Source organism: Pleuronectes platessa, chromosome 8 (assembly GCF_947347685.1).
Source record: "Pleuronectes platessa chromosome 8, fPlePla1.1, whole genome shotgun sequence".
In the NCBI taxonomy this organism is placed as follows: domain Eukaryota; kingdom Metazoa; phylum Chordata; class Actinopteri; order Pleuronectiformes; family Pleuronectidae; genus Pleuronectes; species Pleuronectes platessa.
The window spans coordinates 15,458,346-15,478,104 of record NC_070633.1 but is presented as its reverse complement, the minus strand read 5'-3'; the positions used below and the strand labels follow the sequence as shown (position 1 = coordinate 15,478,104).

General features: G+C 40.9%; 3 protein-coding genes across 6 annotated transcripts in view; 1 reads left to right on the top strand and 2 right to left on the bottom strand.

Moving 5' to 3' along the window:
- rnaseh2c (ribonuclease H2, subunit C) overlaps positions 1-19,759 on the bottom strand; it is a 165,516-nt gene that overhangs the window by 79,654 nt on the left and 66,103 nt on the right. The window lies entirely within an intron of this gene.
- Positions 1-19,759, bottom strand: part of macrod1 (mono-ADP ribosylhydrolase 1) — a 111,805-nt gene that overhangs the window by 48,751 nt on the left and 43,295 nt on the right. The window lies entirely within an intron of this gene.
- Positions 6,573-19,759, top strand: part of flrt1b (fibronectin leucine rich transmembrane protein 1b) — a 34,033-nt gene continuing 20,846 nt past the window's right edge. Inside the window, exon 1 of one of the 2 annotated variants that reach the window (XM_053428545.1) lies at positions 6,573-6,664. The gene's annotated coding sequence lies outside the window, so the exon portion shown is untranslated. Of the gene's footprint in view, positions 6,665-11,214; positions 11,573-19,759 lie in introns of those variants that run through there. The other variant, XM_053428544.1, reaches the window with a different exon arrangement.

Sequence of the window (19,759 nt, the reverse complement as noted above, 5' to 3'; positions counted from 1 at the left end):
CAGAGCATTAGTTGCTTTGTCAAAATAAATTGGCCTTAACAGAAGGGGCATGCTGATATTCTCTGGTTCTGGTATTTTTTAAGTTGCTTTACAGTCATTAGGTTGAATTTATTTAAAAATGAGACTGAGGTCAAAAAAGATATGGTTTCAATTTCAATCATTCAAGTCACCGTTATTGTTTTTCACTTTCTCAGTCCATTAAACCTGTATAAAACATAATTCGTTCATTAACTCATCAGATGATCGTCAGAAAATTAACCGGCAATTATTTTGATAATCAACAATTTATTTTGTTTCCCAAGCAAAAAATGTATCTGGATTTTCTACATTGGTATCTTATCATTGTAAATTTTATATATTTGAGGTTTTGAACTGTTGGTCTGACAAAAACACATTTAAGATAATGAAATAATTTTGAGGAAGGTTTTTGAATTAATTATTCATCAAGAGATTAAGTGATAAAGAATAGAATAATTTATTAAAGTATGTATAACAAACCACTGCTGAATTTACCTTTGTACTTTTACTTGCATGCATATAAAGATTTTCCACTTCATGAGTTACTCGGTTTTTTGTGGTCACTCGACCTTAAACCCTTTCACCACAGTGTTAAAAATCATCACAGTATTTATTAACTGAACATTTCTTAATTTGCACTGTGTGTGTGTGTGTGTGTGTGTGTGTGTGTGTGTGTGTGTGTGTGTGTGTGTGCGCGCGTACGCGTGCTGGTCTGAAAATAGCAGTTAGCTTTTGCTTGTATACTTTCTATGGGGATAAACATGCTCCACGTTTGTCCTTCACAACATCATTTTGTTATTGGCGTCAGCGTTTCTCACTGACTCGTGCCACCGCTGGTTTCGCCAACCAGCGAGTTAATTGCATTCACCTGACATTGCAGGTGTAACTCAGTCCTTGTCAGATGGACAGGATGGAAACCAGTTGGCTTCAGGTCCCTTCACTGGGGACTGATAAGAGCTGTACAATAAGAATGAATAGCCTCACTGGCGGCAAAGCTAATAATTATAGTCATGCTTAAACTACAGAACCAAAGGAAAATAAATAATTGAGTGATAAGCAAGTGACACGGGCAACAAAGTTCAATTCGTCTTTTAGTTATTAAAAAAGTCAATCATAAAGGAATTTTCCACCTGGATAACAAGCAGGTGATTAAAGCTTAAATATAATAACAATAAAATGAGCTTTTTTTGCCTGCAAAGAAAATATTGAATTACTGCTGCTAGCCTGGTTGCTGTGTGCCAGATCATTACACCATCCCAGTTTGACTGAAGCCACAGCACATGTTTAAAGAGTGTAAATTGCTGGCTTGGTGACAAGGCTGACTGCGGCTGACATATGCGATATCCAAGAGTTGTTCCTCTCCCGCATATCCATAAACACACAGTGGAGTCTGCAGCGCTAGCCCAAGGACATCTGCTGTGCGTTCAGGAAACTAAAACCTGACGTCTGAGTCATAAAATTTAAAAAAAATCCTGTTTTTCTATTCTTTCTCTGCACATGAATCTGATTTTGGGTTGGCCCTGACCGTTTTATGAAAATCTGCAAGGGACAGTTACAATGTTATGTCAGAACTCACAGGGGATGTCTCCTGTATTCGTTTATCTTTGTTTTTCAGTGGGAAATTTGCCAAATGGGAACATGCTCACATAATGAATCAGCCAAGTTGGTTTAAGAGAAGGAGAAAGAGAGTGTAAATCACACAAATGCCTTTCTCTCTCCAGAATCATTTTCACAATCCCTCATCGCCTCATTATTGGTGAATCTCACTTAATTTCAGCCTTTAAACACACTATACGTCTCCATATAGGTGTGAACCACAGTTTCATTAGCATCTCCCTATGTGAATATCTCCACTCTGTCAGTTGGAAAATGTGCAGCTCAGTACGGCGTGAATTTATTTAATGTGACAGTGTGAGTCTGTTCCAGGTGCACCGCTTGTTTAAGAGCTGATAGATCTTATGATGAACTGAAATAAAATACATTCAGGTGTAAAAAGAGCAGACAAATAAAATGTCTCCATTACAGTAAGGCTCCCATTCACCCATTTGCTGATGAGCTGCAGGCTGTACATAGAGTAATATCAGACACTGGGCCCTGTTAATGCTCGTACATGCGCCCCAGGCCATGTGAAATACATCTGAACCTGAGTGATGAAAGCTTCTCTTATTAAGAAAAGACACTGCATTGAAACCACGCTTTATTACAATGTGATCGGTGGAGTGAACCAGTGGGTTCACCTGATCCACCAGGACGGAGCTGCAGCTAAAAACATGCCAACAGCTGGGTTTCAAGTCTGGGGCTGCATCCCACTGAGGCTGCATGTGAAGACCGATTGCGTCACAGCAGTAGGACGGGACTGTGCCATTTCGAAGGCTGCTTCAAATGCAGCCGACAAATGCGTCCCTCCATCCCTGAGAAGGCTCCAACAGGTGGATCCTCAGCGGCCCGACAGGTGCTCAGACTAATTATACTTTAGGGACGAACCATTTTTCAGAGAGGAAATGGTGCTGACAAGTAAATGTCCAATACTTGAGTATCACACTTCTACTCAACTGAAGAGCAATCAGTACAGGGGGTGTTAAAATGTTCTTTTTGAGAAGTCCTCTGTGGACCAGACCGCCTGATTTCAGTTCGGGCAAGAACCTGAACCCCGAGAAAAGCTGCTGTGTAAAAAACGAATGTATTAATGTCGGTGTGAACTGGTCGATAAATAATTTACTGTAAAGCGCTTTGAGTGGCATAGAAAAGCTACGTATAAATATATTTATTATTTCAGATTTTTACAGTTCCCAATGCAATCTGACTATTTCTTGGATATTCAACTTTTGTTCTAGATAGATTCTCCGGACTATCCACTGCACTTATTTCATCAGAACAATGCAGAGTTACATCAGATCATCCCCCTAGCCCTATTCTACGAATACTGTTAAACTACCGTGAATGAAACCCTCGACTTCCTTCAGGATTTGCAGCCATCTCTTTCAGAGGCATTTAGTGAGAATAAAGATGTTTTGTTGACAGTAGCAAAACATCAATCTGCAGAAGGCAAAGAGGAAATTACTGGAGTTAATTGTAGTGTGAAAAACTATTTAGAAAACAGGAACTGAGAACATTAGAAGGGTAATATGACTGCTGTTGTACTAATTGATTCACTGTTTGCTGGTACCACAGCTACTAAACTACAAACAGAAGCAGTATTTAGTTTTATTTGACTGTATATCTGCATTAATGGAGAAATATGTTTTTTTCAGGCTTAATAGGATTCATTGAGTGAAGTGAGTGGGATGAATTGCATTGTGCTAAACTATATGACTATTCAGCCATTAAGGCCTATGTTACTGGAGTTTATTAAACTGGGATGTGTCTTTTGAAATGTAGTTCCCATTTAAGATTATTTGAATTTTTTGCTGTTAGTTAGCAGGATTACGCAAAAACAACTGGCTGGATTACCATGCTGCAACTTGGTGGAAGGATGTGGTACGAAGAGGAAAGAACCCATTCAATTCTGGTGCAGATCCAGATCGGAGGGTAAATCCAGAAAAACTATTTTTTGTGGATTTCTCAGAATAATTCATAAATCTTAATGAAAATAAATCTGGCATGTTGAGGGGACTTAAGAGAAAGCTTCTTTTGTTTTATTTAATACCATAGCAATTTAATAATGTATAGAACAAAGTAAATCTGGTTTAACTTTGTAATTGAATATTGTGACTGATGTGTTATGAAACCAGCGACTGTCTCACTCTAAAAGGCGGTCAACAGCTTAACTATCTGGACCATGTGGATAAAACCTGTCAATATATGAAAAACACTAATGCTTTACCTTTACTGCACTTCACTGCCTGATGCTTTTACTGTTGTATATCTATTTTATGATGTTTGATGCATTTCAGTTCTTATCTTCTGATGCAGTGTTGAAATTAAAAATGTTTTCTCGATTTGCTTTCCTTCTCTCTGCCCTGTCTACATCTATGCCAGTTGATTTCCCAAAATGTCATTGCAATAAAACCCAGAGAACACACTCCGAGTGATAGTGAAATTTCTCCGGGGTGAAAAAAAGGGCTCTTGTGTTACTCATAACGCAACATGTTTTATAGCTGCATCACCCTCTGGGTTTCCAATGCTGCCATCAATGTTGAAATTTGTAAAAATTGGCTCCCCAGCAATGGATTCCCCGATCAAACCAGATGAGCGCTTGCTGCAAAATGGTGTGTAAAAAGAAGCCCCCCTCTTCCTTCTGAGAGACATTTTAGGGATGTTTTAGATTATGAATTTTTTTCATGCAATGTCTTCTCCATTGTAGATGCTGGAAATTTCCCAGTGAGAGTTGACACTGTCTGTGTCTGAAAAGTTATCATCAGAAACAAGTAAAAAATATACTTCCAAAGAATATCAAAACTGCCCCAGAATTGCAGCGTTCATGTTTATGCAGCATATTATGTATGAATTTGCATGAGCTGAACATTTCCACACTCATCTATCTACTAATGACAGAAATCTCTTCCCTGTCTGTCTGTCTGTCTGTCTGAATGTGGAGGGCATTTCTCCAGAACCATTCATCGTATCTGCTTCTCACTCTGTATGTGTATTGTTAAAATCCCAAGGAAGCTTCAGAGTTCTGCAGACTGAGTCCGCTTCACCACAGACCAAGCAAACAGGCAGCGCCTTAATTTAACCAATTACACATATCGATATGAATAAGAGCAACATCCAAAACAAATGTCAGGCTCTACTGTAAGGGCCTTTGTAGGTTTAAAACAAAATACTTGTTGTATACAGCTCTGATGCTTCAGGTAACGGTGAGGAGTTCAGTAAAGATAAAAATGATGTTAACAGTGTATCAGAGACAAAACACATGAAATATTATGAAAAAATGTCACTGTTTCCTACAGCAATGCTAAAAGTGAATACAGCTCATCCACCAGGACTCAGGTTCAATTGTTTTACCACGGCACTCTGTATTTTGCCTTCTTATTTTGGTCCATGTCCCATCCACTAACAAGGAAGAGGTAGGGTTTATAACCTGTACTGCAGACAGTCTCCAGGGCGGCAATCAAGACATGTCATCCATCTTTATACACAGTCTATGGGCTCAACAACATCTGAAACCTTTCTGACGTCAGCTTCAGGAGGCTGTGTCTAAGACCCTCATCGTGTTTAGAGCCGAGGATACACCACGAGAACCTTCGAGGAGACTGTGTCTCACGGCACCTGTATCCCCACTTGTACAACCTAATGAATCAGGACACAGACATGCAGCAGACACTTTGTTCTTGGAGAGAGAGCAGAGAGGCAGTGCCATCCGGCCAGGAGGAGGCTATGAAAGCCAGCTACCCTCCCCACCTTTGTGTGTGGAGCCTCTAAACAGGTGTGAACACCTCCGCCTTCAGACGAGGTCAGACAACACGTGTTCCTCCTGGTTTGTTTCAAGGATACTGAGCCGAGCCGATGCTCTTCTCTATCTTTCTGCTGTTTGACAATAACTGATGAGCATATAATCACACACAGCTGGCTGCCATGGGAAAAGCTCACAAGCTATTTTCATTTATTTCACCTTTCAGAAAAGGTGTCGAGTTCAAATTAAAGCTGCAAGTGTTACAGGGAACTAACTTTAATATTATCTCATCATTCTGAAGTCCTGTTGCTAGTCATCTTAAATCGTGTGAATGCATGATTATTAAGATTGTCTCATGTATGGTGCAATCAACATGTACCCATGTGACAATTCTCTTCCAGACTGCGAGCCCGGTGGGGAAACAAAGGCATCAAAGCAACCAAAATACTCATGTGTATGCACAATCACGGAGTCGCACAGATAGGGACACACCGATCGCGGGCACACACACACACACAAGTGCACAGGAGGGTGCACACACAGATAGGCTACACCATAGCAGCAGCGGCCTCACATACACACAAAAGCAGACCATTTTGGTTTTTGGGTAACCATGGCGACGGCAATGCCCAAAGGTTTGTTACTGAAACCTAGTTAATTAGAGAGAGAGAGAGAGAGAGAGAGAGAGAGAGTAATGTCAATGCTCCAGGGAAGATGTTTCACCATCTGTTAAAACCCACATATATCTTCTACCCGGTCAAGTGTGAAGTGAGTGTAACTGTGAGTGTGTGTTTGAGGCGTGCGCACGTGCACTGGCCACAGTTGCTGTTGAGGCAACAACAAACACACGCTCTCCCATGGCGCTCTGTACAGGGAAGCTAACAGTTTACTTTTCTTATTGGTATTAGATGACTAATTGTTATAGCTAATACTCAAAAGCTAAATAAAGCCAGCTAGCATCTGCCGCCGAGACACACCAATTATCAGAGTGGAGCAGGGATCAGGGTGATAAGTTATACAACTACACACACAGGGTGAGAGCGGGGGGGAACGAGAGAGGGACGGAGGGTAAGTTGACAGGGAGGAAGTGGAGGAGGAGGAGGAGAGTGCTAGGTGTCGGGGGACAGGGGAAGGGCTCGGGGAAGGGGAGAGAGAGCGATGGCGAGGGAGGGAGGGAGGGGTGACGGAGAGTGAGTGAGAGAGACAGAGACGGAGTGAAAAGAGAGTTGAGGCAGGAGAAGGGAGACGCAGGACTAAATTTGCCGGGGACATAAAACAACAAGATGGAGTGTACTACTACTTTCTTGGGAGGTAAGTAATCATACTGAGGGGGGAGAGGGACACATGGGGAGAGAATGGGGGGGGGGGGGGGGGGTGTTGGATAGATTGATGCATCAGTGAAGGACAAGAGCTAATAGCCTAAAACCTGGCCAAACAGAGGAGCAAGAGGAGGAATAAGTTGGCTGTGATAGAGAGACTACCAAGAGGGTAAAGCACATGTCTGCTCCAGATGATAAAATAAAGGTGGGTGTGTGTGTATTATAAATAATAAGGAAATGAGTGGTGATGATGAATAGAAGCAGATCTTCTTCACGTGACGCTCTGACTTTAAACAGTGTGTTTGCTTTCTGTGGCCCTCCATCTTATTTTTCTAACCCTCCACTCTCAGTACCTCTTATTCCCCAGGCCCCAGTGCAACCTGTTTGTGTATTCCTCCCTCTCCTGCCTCCCTCTCCATCCCTCCCGCTCTCTCTCTCTCCTCTCACTGGTCTTAACCACCATTACACCTCTTTCAGTCTTTTAATTTCTTGCTATGATTTAGTTGGTCCACTTGAGAATGCCAATCAATTTGCTGGTGTCCTTAAGGAAAAGGAGACAAAGCTGCACAAATATGGTGCAGGATGAGTGCAGCCACAGTTCTGTACCTTTATCTAAGATTAAATGAGAAGATTGGAGGAATAAGTGGATTTTCCAGCAGAGGGAGATGGAAAGATTAAAAGAAGAAAGTGAACATACAACAGAGAAGAAAAGAAAAAAAAGATAATGCTTTTGCTTTCAACAGCAAACCCTCCTGTAGCTGATCAGGTTTGTAATGATGGGGGATTCACTAATGGCTGCCCCACCCTGAACTAAACACACAGTGCAGCTGGGCCAGTGCAGTGCTGCATAATTAATCGATGATTGTAAAAAAATATATACTAGCCTGTTTTCATTTTGAATAGGAAATCCATCTCATTGTAGTTCCTTTTGTCTGCAGCTCACTTTGAACGTGTTTTTAAGCTTCCTGTATTCTTATTCACACCTTGATAGAAGGGACCCGTATTTCACCTCATGATTAGATGCAGTGAGCAGTATTTCATCTTTTAACACAAACAAATCATCATATTCAGATTTACTGACACTGTCCTCCACAAATCTACAGTTGAGGTACAAAAGCTGCAGGAAAGTTTGTATTTGTTTGTTTGAAGTTAATGTTTAAAGAGACACGATAAACTAAACAATACTTATTACCAATTTATTTTTACCATGTGAAGTAAAAGCAATTTTTTCTTCTTTTTAGGGATGATTGCATAAAATGCCCAGTCCATTTATATTTACATTAATTAAGAAAGGAATTATTGTTTCCTGTTTCTACTACTGGTCTGTTTCGGGGTTTTCTGTTGGTAAGAACATGCAAATAATCTAACAACATCAATATTTATTCTTTACCGATTTGTGATTGACATTAAACATGATTTCCAACATGTTATAATTTAAAATTTTGCATTATAACTTATTGAACAGTTACCCCGAGTTCTAAAGTTGGTTGTCAATATATTTTCAGTTTGTTGTGTTTGCTCTAGCATTTTGTTTAATTCCTCTACCATAGGCTGTTTATCAGCTTGACTCCTAATGGGCCCTAATATGAGTCATTTCCAGATGGTCGACAACACTGACCAATCTTTCTTATATGATCCTACACATGAAAAGGAGGGAACTCATTTTTGACTAATTTTGTTCAGCGATTCTCAAAGATATGAAGATCCTTCTGCAGCTAGGTGGTGTTTACAGCTGGAGTCTTTGCATCCATGTCACGTGAACAAAGGCCTGGGAGACATTTTTCAAGACAGTCTATGCTTTAATTAAATTGTATGTGATTCTGGGTGAATTTAGTAGATCCTAATACTCCAGAACAGTTTGTCATTGCTCTCATTAGCACAGACATACAGGACACCACTTAAGAATATGACCAACATGCAGAGCACTGAGCATGATGACATCTTGGAGATAAACGTTTTATTTTGCCTTCTCTGGTCCAATTAGAGGTGAACATGTTACCACTGTGTTTAACTTACAATTATCAGTGCATAACATCTACCGTTTAATATAGAGTGAATCAAATAACTGAACTTTCTTTGAAACCTTATGTCCAATCATTAGATATCTCATCAATATCAAATTAATATTTGATAAGTTGTGACCCTCAGAGTCCAAATGGTTTGGCCCACAACTGTTTTATTCTCACCCTCATCAGTTCATCAATCTTTACACTATTGTCTTCTTGGTGGTGTTGTTTATATGAATGAGTTGTTTGGGGCATTTAAAGGGAATGTGCAGCTAACATAGTTTAACCTACTTTTACTTATAATTGCCTGCACAGGGCTATTAAATTGATACCATGTGTGATAAGTAGACTATAAATTACCGTAATTTACTGCATGTGTACTAATAGTTCCTGCAGGACTATTGCTGCATTTTTTTAATGGAAGAAACTGTAAAAACTACATTTATTTAAAAGAAATATATACTCCATATACTAAACTCATCCTGCTTTTGTATAATGAGCAAAGCAATATGTCAATATGCAAAACAGCAGCGCTACAATCAATACATTTAAAGGCATGTGTCTCTGGAGAGATTAATAAACACTTCCTCAATATGACCATAACAAAAACTGACTATTTATTAGTATTTGCATTATGAATATTATTTGCATTATACTGTATTATTCAGGTGTTCACTTTAGTGTGTCCACCCTCATTACCCATTACAAAATAAAACTGGTCACATAGCACATTAATATGTAAGGGGTTTCTATAAAAAAAAATTGAAGCTGAAAGATAAATCAGACAATTTCACCTCAGGGCATCGTATTAGTGTCCATACACTCGAATAGCACCTTAGTAACAATACACTGCAGTACAGACATGTAAGATCCTGTTAGTTTGTGATCGTTTAGAAACAAAGTAAATATTTGTGTTAGCTTGAATGTTTGTTCATGTCATGTGCTGCTGTCAAAAAAAGCTCATCATTCAGTTTTGAAATTCTCATTACTGATGTCAGTGCCACACATTTCTTCTGTTGGGAGTAATACAGTCTCTGTCTAAATTTGGTAGTTTGACTTTGGGATTCACTTGAATTGAATTAGACTAAATCTTGGGAAGCGATCTCTGGCATGGCGCCAGAGGGTGCTGGTGGTGCAGCTGCACCCAGGGCCCCAAGTGGCCCACGCCGAGGCTACAGATGCTACAGATGCTCTGTGTGCAGATGAGCAGTGCACGTAAAGTTGTGTATGAGTGGGTGTTTAGACATGGTAGGGTTGTGTCGGCATTTTCTAGGTCTGCCATGTTCTCCCAGCGAAAGCTACACCTAATATTGCCTTGTATGCTATGCAGCATCCAGAGGGCTAATCGTGGTCAGTCTTTTGTGACATAACAGCTCAAAGGTAGTAAATGCTAATTAATTGTGAGGTTTGCCTCCAAGGCAAATAAAAATCATTGGTCACAAAGTCTGAATTAAAACACACAATAACTATTAAACTTGTGTCATTAGCTAAAAACACACCCTCAGGAGCCTTATCTTTCATTCCCGAGTCTTACGATGCCACTGATACCATCAGTGTCAAACTGGTCTGTGTGTCAGAACCAGGCTTACTCTCTACATTACTGCCAAACATGTGAGAATCATTTTCCTTTCCTCAAGGAATAAAATCCACTCATTCTCCATCTGAAGGGGCCTCAGAAACCGACTGCATGTGGGTGGGCTCGAGCTCCAGCTAACGGGTCTGTTGCTTTGTGTGTGTGTCCGTGTGTTCTTGCTTTGTTTCCACCTTTTCCAGCGAGAACACTGACCTTTTAAGGACCAGTAGAAAACATAGGGACCAAAGCCTGGTCCTAAATGGTTTAGGTAAGTTCGGAGAGGGGTTAGGGACAACGAAATGAAGCTGAAAATATGAACAACGTAACTCAACTGATCTTTAAAAGATAATAACAATAATAATATAACACCCCATAGAAATTAGGAAGACTTTACTAGCAGGTAGAACTCACTAATTCTTTTCCAATTCGTATGCATCCATCTCCAGGCAGCATGTTATGACTAATTATTTGACATAAAATTCATTTTCCATTGCACAACAAAGTCCACTAGTCGCTTTGAAAATTTACCGTTGGTTATCTAGCTCTCGGGCTGTTGAAGAGCTAAATACAGGGGTCCAGTATTATCGTCTTTCAAGGGGCCCAAACATTTCTAGCCGTGCCCCTGGGTTTGGGTAAGGGGCAACGGGGAACGCATTATGTCTATGAGTATCCTCACTGAGACGGAGGTACCAGAGTGTTTGTGTGTGTGTGTGCGTGTGTGTGTGGGCGCGTGGGAGCGTGCGTCCTCACCTGTCAATCTAATTCTCGGAGAGTTGTAGGTAATTGCTGGAGCGTGGCGACCCGCTGAACCCCTGTAACTGAGCTCAAAGAACCGATGTAAAGAGTGCACCCCCACCAGCACACACGCGCTCTCACGCACGCACAAAATCACACAGCGAGAGAGCGAGAGAGAGGGAGAGCGCGAGCGGTGGAGAGAGAGATAGAGATAGAGAGAGAGGGAATTAACCCCGCGCGCAGTCCCGGCGCAAGAAGAAGAGGAGGAGGAAGAGGAGGACAGAGCGCGCGCTGGAGGTGACACCTGTCAGTCCGTTTCCAAACATCTACCGGGTTGTTTAAAGAAAAAGAGAGAAAACCTGAGACCACCCGAGGACCCGCGGGATTAACCGAGGTGGACATAGAGGCTGGCCGCACATACCGCCGCTGTTTGCCGCTCGGGGGAGAGACGGACACGGAGTGGAGACAGGAGCGTGTGGCGGCAGCGTTATGACAAGACGTGCCCGAGTTAAAGTGGAGGAGTTGACGCAGGTTGGATGTCGAGTGACTGCCGGAGAGAGAGAGGAGGAACGGGACTTTATCTGAGGTCAGTCGCCCTCTCTCACACACACACAGACACACACAGAGTGCAGAGTGGATCTCCGGGGTGGGAGATAACTCGTGCTCATCGCGGAGCTCTCGGTGCGGACACACCGGGCTCCGTCGCCCCGCTGCCGCGCAGAGCTGCTGCCCGGGACTTAACACACCCGCACACGTATCCGTTAACTTCCCAGGAGGATTTGCCGCGGGTGATGGGAGGGAGGCGAGAGGATGGATGACAGAAGGTATGAATGATGTGGTTCTGGTTGATGACTGATCACCGGACACACATGTTCATCCTAACAGGCTTCTTCTTTTGTTTAAGGTGTATGTGTGCAGCTTGTTTATATGTACGTGTGTGCATGTGTGCTGTTCTACCGGCTGGACCAGCTCTACACTAAATAGAACAAAACGAGTCAAGAGATTTGAAACAGCAGGGCTTCAGAGAGTTACTAGCAGAGGGAGATTAAAGTGAGAGATTATACTTTTTGAAGAGATAGAATTCCCACTTGCACGTTTTCTCTCATCTCTCCCATCTTTCTTCCCCAGCGCCCGCCCTCTATCTCTCATGAGAGCAGTGTGTGTGCGTGTGTGTTTTCGTAGACTATATATGAATAATTGCATGTATGCACCCTCCACCTTAAAAAACACACACACACACACACACACACACACACACACACACACACACACACACACACACACACACACACACACACACACACACACACACACACACACACACACACACACACACACACACACTTTGAACCTACAGGCAGTGTAAGACTAAAATCACACAAACAAAATGTTGCGTCATTCCACTCATCTCAGCAAAACATGCCTCAGATCTCTCCATGGATGTAAACAAACACACATCCACATACTGGTATATATACGGGATTAGCGGTCATACAGGGCCATATTGAGGCAGCAGATTAGAATGAGATTCTCGGGGTCAAAGCCGTACAGAACTCGGGATTAAAGAAGAAAGGCAGAGATGGACGGATGAAGTGATGGACAGCGAACAGGGGCAAAGAGAGCGAGCGGCAAAGAGACCAAAAGGAGAGCATGACAGAAAAGAGAGAGAGAGAGAGAGAGCAGCACAGAACATGAGATTAAAGTGTAATGTCCTAGAGAAGCCGAGAGAAAGAGCGAATCCAGGGCAAGTCATGCAGTTACTGGGAATAGCTTACTGGCAGAATGTGGCTAGAATAAAGAAAAAGAAAAGGCAGCAGACACTCTTTCTGTATCGCCTCCCTTTTGATCTCCTCTTATTCACCCATCTGTCATAAGCAGTGGAGCGCCGCTTACATAACTCTCCATTTGAAATACAATAAACCAAAGAGGGGTTGAATAAAAAAAAACACGTCTTGGAGAATTTCAAAATTGTCCCCCATAAAAACAATCTGTGAACAGACAATGCATCGTCCTTGTCCCTGAATGGGGGATATTACATTTTTATTCTAAATTCTGTCACATTCATTGTTCAGCCTGATTACTTGGCTGCTTAGAATCCTCAGAACCTGTGTGAGGCTCAGTCACTGAGCTTCTGCTTAGTTCTTAACAGCCCATGTGTTTTAGTGCCGGCGTGTTAGGCACAGCATGTGTTGGCTGTTAACACGTTTGTAGACCCTGGCTGTGTGGTCTTTATTTGAACTCCACAAATGATTTCTGACAGAGCAATCTCTTCTTTAAAGCAGCTTTTTGTCATTTTGTGTCGGGATTATTGACTTGGCTCTGCACTCAGGACGCCGATGCAAACACCAGGTACGATCCAAGAGCCTGATTTTCTGCCTCTTTTTTTTTCAAAATGACAAATAAGGTATTAGATCTCCCTCATCAGAGTACAACCTTCCAAAGCGATAGACACACTGAATACAGCTCTGTAGAAGGAGTCGTAGAGCATGCTCTATGTGGACTTTATGTAACTGAGGCTCTATTGCAGTCTGTGGTGACGCTGAAATGAGGCATGGTTGGATGAAGCTCAGTCAATTTGGGAAACATATATTTAACATCAGATTTAAATTATCCTTGTTGTATTTTTTGATATGACAATGAATCTGATAATAGCTTAACATGCACGAAACATGTATTTTGGCCATTTACAGGCAGAGCAACAAGCTGGAAACATAACATCAACCTCCCACTTTAATTTGTATACCATGAACGTGTTTGAAGAGATGGCTCTTTGTATGCCTTCAGCAGACAGAACAGTAGCATCTGTTTGGAGTTGCATTTCTGGCAAAGAGACTAATCCAAGTCCAATATTCATTCTCCTTTCAGCTCTGATTTGGTCTCCACACTCTCGAGATAAATATCGGACAGCCTAGTTGCTAAATGCTCCTTAATGTTACAACAGATTTCCATTTTGTCTGTCTGTGGGTTATCCGCTGCTGGAAATACTAGTTGCGGGCCATAAAATGCTCCAGATAGCTGAGAGGGAACTGCGGAGTCATGTGATCATTTTCTTTGGTTTGCTTCCAGTAGCGGGAAGTGAGGGCAGTTTTCCCTGGAGGCAGTTTGTTCAGTGGTGAGCAGTGTTCAAGACTCTGGGTCAGCGCCCCGTGGCAAAAAGAGCAGGTGTCAAGAGGAAGAGATGACTCTCTGTGCTTCATGTGACTAAGCGGTGTATCTGCTATCCTGAGGCCAGTTTACCTTGTTATCTAATGTGTCTACCTGAAGGATTTCAAGTTCTATTCATCAATTTATTCATTATTTCACTAAATCCACCTTCATCATTCTAATAATCTCGTAATGTAGGTAAAGTCAGGGACAGCTTCACAACATAAGACTGTCCTCTGGTTTATTTTCATGCCATAGCCATGATATTCTGTATAAATATTTCACTGCAAAACATAAATAATTGAGCAGTATGAAACCAGGACTGGACTGGTACTGAGCATATCACTGCTCGTCAACTTTGGCATGCTCTTAATATTTCCTTTCATTAATGATTCAATATTGGAAATGTGACTTGTCCAAATCAATATCTAATTGTAACAAGTGGATGAAGTCCATGCTACACTCCATTGGGTTTTGGCCCTAAAAAAGTTTTGCACTTTGTCAGGGAGAGAATTAGATAAATCCACCGATCAGTCAGATGAACTGAATCAGATCAGGATTGATTTATTGATCAAACTGGGAGGAAATTGTCATCTTCATCACCATGGCACACATACAAAGGGAAACTGCAGCTCTTAATAATAATCTAAAGTTAGATATAAAAATGGATATGAAAATACTATGGCTTATAAAATATTTTATTACCTCCTCAAACATATAGAACAAACCTACATAAATGCACTCAAGTCCACATCTCCAGCAAGACTGAACAATCCTGCACATGATTGTTTAGTTCTTACAGTTTAAATATTTAAGAAAAACTAAAGTGGCCCAATGGCCTACATGATTTATTTGTCATAAAATATAGTTAAAGTGTGAATAAAATCCTGGATTTGACACTTTGTAATTTTTGCATAATCCTGCTATCAAATACACCGACCAACAAACCAACAATCATGGCTGAACACACAACCTCCTTGGAGGTAGTGAGCAGGAGTAGGAGGAGAGTGCCTGCTATATACAGTATATGGGTCTCCAAATATACCCGCCGCGCATTAATGTTTCCAGACTCCCCGCCCTATTAAAGCATGTGTGGGAAACATTACACTTGTTGCCAGATTTGGAGTTTAACCCACCCCCGAGACAATGATGTCATAACCCTGTCCTGAACGACTTTACAGAAACACAGACTGAGACATCACGCAGGATGATTGACTGAGGATTTTCAAATCTTTTAAGATGAACTCAAACTGACAATGACTGAATCTATAGTCAGGGTTAAGATTCACAGTTTCTGTGACCAACGACCAACCTCAACCCAGAGCATGTAGTCAAGCTCTTGTTTTTGCACAAGAATCAAAACATATCCAAGCACTAGCTTTGCATAGCCTACATGCAAACAACAGTGAAGCATAGCCTACTTTTTGTTTATATTTTAAGTCAACTTTTATTCATTTTATTTAATTTACCTTTTATTTATTGTTCAAAAGTAGCCCAAGTGGCATACTTGGGCTTAATCTGTCAGTTTGTGTGCAGTTGACAGGGGCCATACAATAATAGGGCACATTTTTATTTATTTTCTCTATTGGCTGACCGGCTGTCATTAAGTTAATGTTAATATTTGAAATAAAACTTGTAAAGCTCTAAGTGAATTTGACTGTTGTATTAAAAGGTATGATTCAACTGTTTCAATGGTCCAATATTAAAAAAAAAAAAACGCAAGAAATCGTAATATCAAATCGCAATACTTACAGAATTGCAATACATATCGCATCGCCAACTAAGTATCGTGATTGTATCGTATCAGGAGGTCCCTGCCGATTCCCGTCCCTAATGTTAGTACAATAGCACGCAGTAGAAGACATAGCTCCATCCCGGTCATTCAAATCTACAAGATCTGGATTTTTATTTCCAAATTCCCCTCACACATAAATATCAGTCCCCTAAACGGGCTTGATTTTTCATCATCATGATCTCTGCATTCATCTCTGGGAAAATCAGATAAAACACATTATTTTGAAATTCCTGGACCCTTTTGTCTAGATCAGTAGCTAAATTGAATGGGGTTTTCCTTGGTCCATGTCCCACCCAAGTTTTAATGAAATCAGTTGTGTAGTTTTTCTATAATACTGCAAACAGTCAGACAAACAACAGCGACAACGCAGCCTCCTTATTGGCGGAAGTAAATATACGGGCCTGCAGGCTGAGGCAGAGACTGTGAGCTGTTAATATGTGATGTAAACATTAGTCATCTCTTATTTCTGGTTCTCTACAATATATCACCTGAAAATGTGTGAAAGAAACAATCCTGCCTACAAACAGACGGAAGGACATGGGCCCCATTTACACCTGTTTCTGTCACGTGATCCACGTCCAGATAATGACATCTCCTCCACAGGACCTTGCACTCACACCTGGTATTAATAAGTGTGCTTGTTATCTCAGTTCTTCCCGCGTTGTGATTGGATCTTAATATGGAAATGAGTTTGACTGGACTGCTGAACAACAAACATAACACAACCCAGGGAAAGGAAAGGAAAGGCCGTGGATCCAGCTGCTGGTAGCTGTGTCCAGACTTGCTTAGGCAACAACTGAGAGCAGAGCTAGCTAATATTTCAATTTATTGGGTGATGTTTCAGTTGAAGCAGCAATAATCTGTAGCTAAACTTAATAATAATGCATATAATGACATTGTAAAAGTGATCGCTTGCAGTTTTGAACACGGAGAGACTCATCGCCTGAATTTAAAGCTCCCCTTGGCTTTATGAAGTTTCAGGTCATTGTGAGCGATGACTCACATTGCATAATTTTTTAGGGGCTGTTATACTGACATTGTTTAATCCAGACTTTTAGACATCAGTTTAGCCCAAACCAAAATAACATGTGAAAATGCCTCGTCAGACCTGGAACCAAAATTTAGCAAACGAATAACTTCAACTTAACCATCGATCAGATAATTTGCAGTGTGAAGATGTTCCTTTGGACGGTTTGGACTTTTGAACCAAACATGAAGTTTTGGGAGCATTAAACGATAAAAGAAGAAAAAGAAGATTGCAATTACAGTTGCAATTACATTAAGAAATTGAACCTGTTTATTAATTTACTCCGATGAAATGGAAGGACAACTTTTTTCTATGCACTTTGTTCCAAAAAAGTTTGTGAATCCGATAGCTTAACTGACAAAACACCGCCATCCGACACACGCCTGTCTAAAAACAAGTCAGGGACTAAAAACAACACCCAGAAGCCAGCGAAAACAAGTGGGTTTTAACCTTAAACATGTCTTTGGAAGGGAAACACTTAATTGTAAATGGTAAGCTGTCCAAAAACCTTGGAGAGGCTACAGTAAACGCATGACTGCCTTTAACCTCGACCAAAGGTAAGCCACGAGCAGCTGGTCAGAGGATGTAAGAGATTTGGGAGTGGAAAGGGAGCAGAGAAACAGAGATGTATTTTGAGGCCAGGCCATTTAACACTTTAAAACCCCCCAAAAAAGAAACCCGTACTGAATGCTTGACCGTGAGCCAATGCATTCACGTCAGTGTAAGAGTGTTGCTTTATCTCTTTCTTCCTGGTAGCAGTTAGCAGTCTTGTGTTAGCATTCTGCACCAGCTGCAAATGGGCCAGGGATGACTAGCTAATGTCCAAATAGAGGACGTTGCAGTAATCCAGCCGTGATTAAACGAAGGCATTTAAAACAATCTTCAGGTCATTAAGAGGGAGGAAGGGTGGCCACATTAGCCAGGTGGCCAGACGTTCACCTCCAAATGAGTGATAATATTGCACACACAGCTTGCAATAACATACATTCACATTATCCAGATACATCTAGTGTGTGACATGTTGTATATTAGTACCAGGTGCACTTTGGCTAATACAGTCAGCTTATACCTTCTGGCACCAATGATAAGGTGCACAAGCACATAGTTGATATAGTTAATATGATATGCATGACATAATCTACTTAGCTTTACATGAAAATATAAGACAAATACTCTCTGTGTTTTTTTAAGAGTGAAATCCACTTTTCTCTTTTGTTTTTCCGCTTTGTTTGAGAGGAGAACAATTTGTAGAGCTGGACATAAGAGGACCAACAGATGTATTCAGACAACGTTACAAAATGGATTCTATGTGGGTCTATTCACTGTCTTAGATTATGGCAATCTATTGTATGAGGCACACAACGCTGAAACAGCTGCTTCTATATAATTGAGGTTATGCCATGTTTTGGCTGTGACTGTCCCGAAAAAGCAAAATAAATATAATCTCACAAAAATCTGAAATACACATATCACACACTAGATGCCAGATAAGAGAGATGCATTACACAAATAGAGTTTTTTACAATTTAGGACACAAAGGCATATACACACAAGCACACACAATAGCAAACAATTGCCTTGCATTAGGCGGCGTTACTTAGATTATGGCTATATATATATACAGCATATTTATAGTATAGTTGTGTGTCTGCCCATTTGCAGGAGCAGAGAAAATAGTGTGGCAGATGCAGGTCTCAGATAGTAGGAGTCACACAGAGACAAGTTCAGAGATGAGCTGTTGTTTGAGCAGAGACGACTTCACAGCGCTGCTCTCTTCCTCGACCTAACCCAGCCACACACGCCTCCACACACACTGGCAACTTTGATTATCTGGTGCCGGGAAAAATAAGCTACATAATTGTAAAATCAAGAAATTAAGTGTTTTAGTTATAATTAAAGAGATTAGCCTCACTAATACAAAAAGAGACCGAATGGTTGTATTCAAAACAGGAATGTTTTCACAAAGAAAAATATGAGATTTGTTACAAAGGGGTTTTCAGAAACGCTAATAATGACCTCTGATACAGTCATGTGTTTATATATATATAAACAGTGTGTAGCATTTTAGATGTAATAGCAAGATATGCTAAAAGCAAGATTGAGGTCCAGTTGTAGACTAGAAAATGTTACTCCTCCAAGACACTAATGTTGAAAAAGTTGGGGAATTCAGAATTCATGATTAATCAGCCACTTTTTTTCTTATTACTCATTTCATCTACAGTTTGTCAGAAAACAGTTTAATGTGCCCATAACAATCTCCTAGAGCTCAAGGTTATGTCCTCAAATTGCTTGTAGAGTTCTGTTATCTATAATATGCAACAAAGACCAGCAGCAAATCCTCACATTCCAGCCTGGAAAATTACTAAATTAATTAACTGATTATCACAATAGTTGCTGATAATTGATCGACTAATTTACAAACCAACCATCCATTTAACCTTTAGGAAGGATATACACCGTTTGGTTGTCACTGTTTAACACCAGTAACACTATCACTAATACCTCACACTCGAAAAACAAACTGTTGTCATGAAGCGTTTATATTTATAGGTTAATGAAAAATAATTACTAATTATCTCATTCTTTACCTGCTGAGCGTCGCTGTCGCCGGTTAAAATAACAGACGTGCTGGTGGTGCCAGTCTCAGCTTCAGTTAATTAACCTGATGACGGGTCTAATTTAAACATGGGTGTAGTGTGTTTGTGCGCTCTCTGCACACCACCGTCAGTGCTCATCGAGGATAGCATGCGAGAGAAAAACAGTCACTCTGTAACACCCCTGTACAACCATGAGTGTTTCTGCAGTTT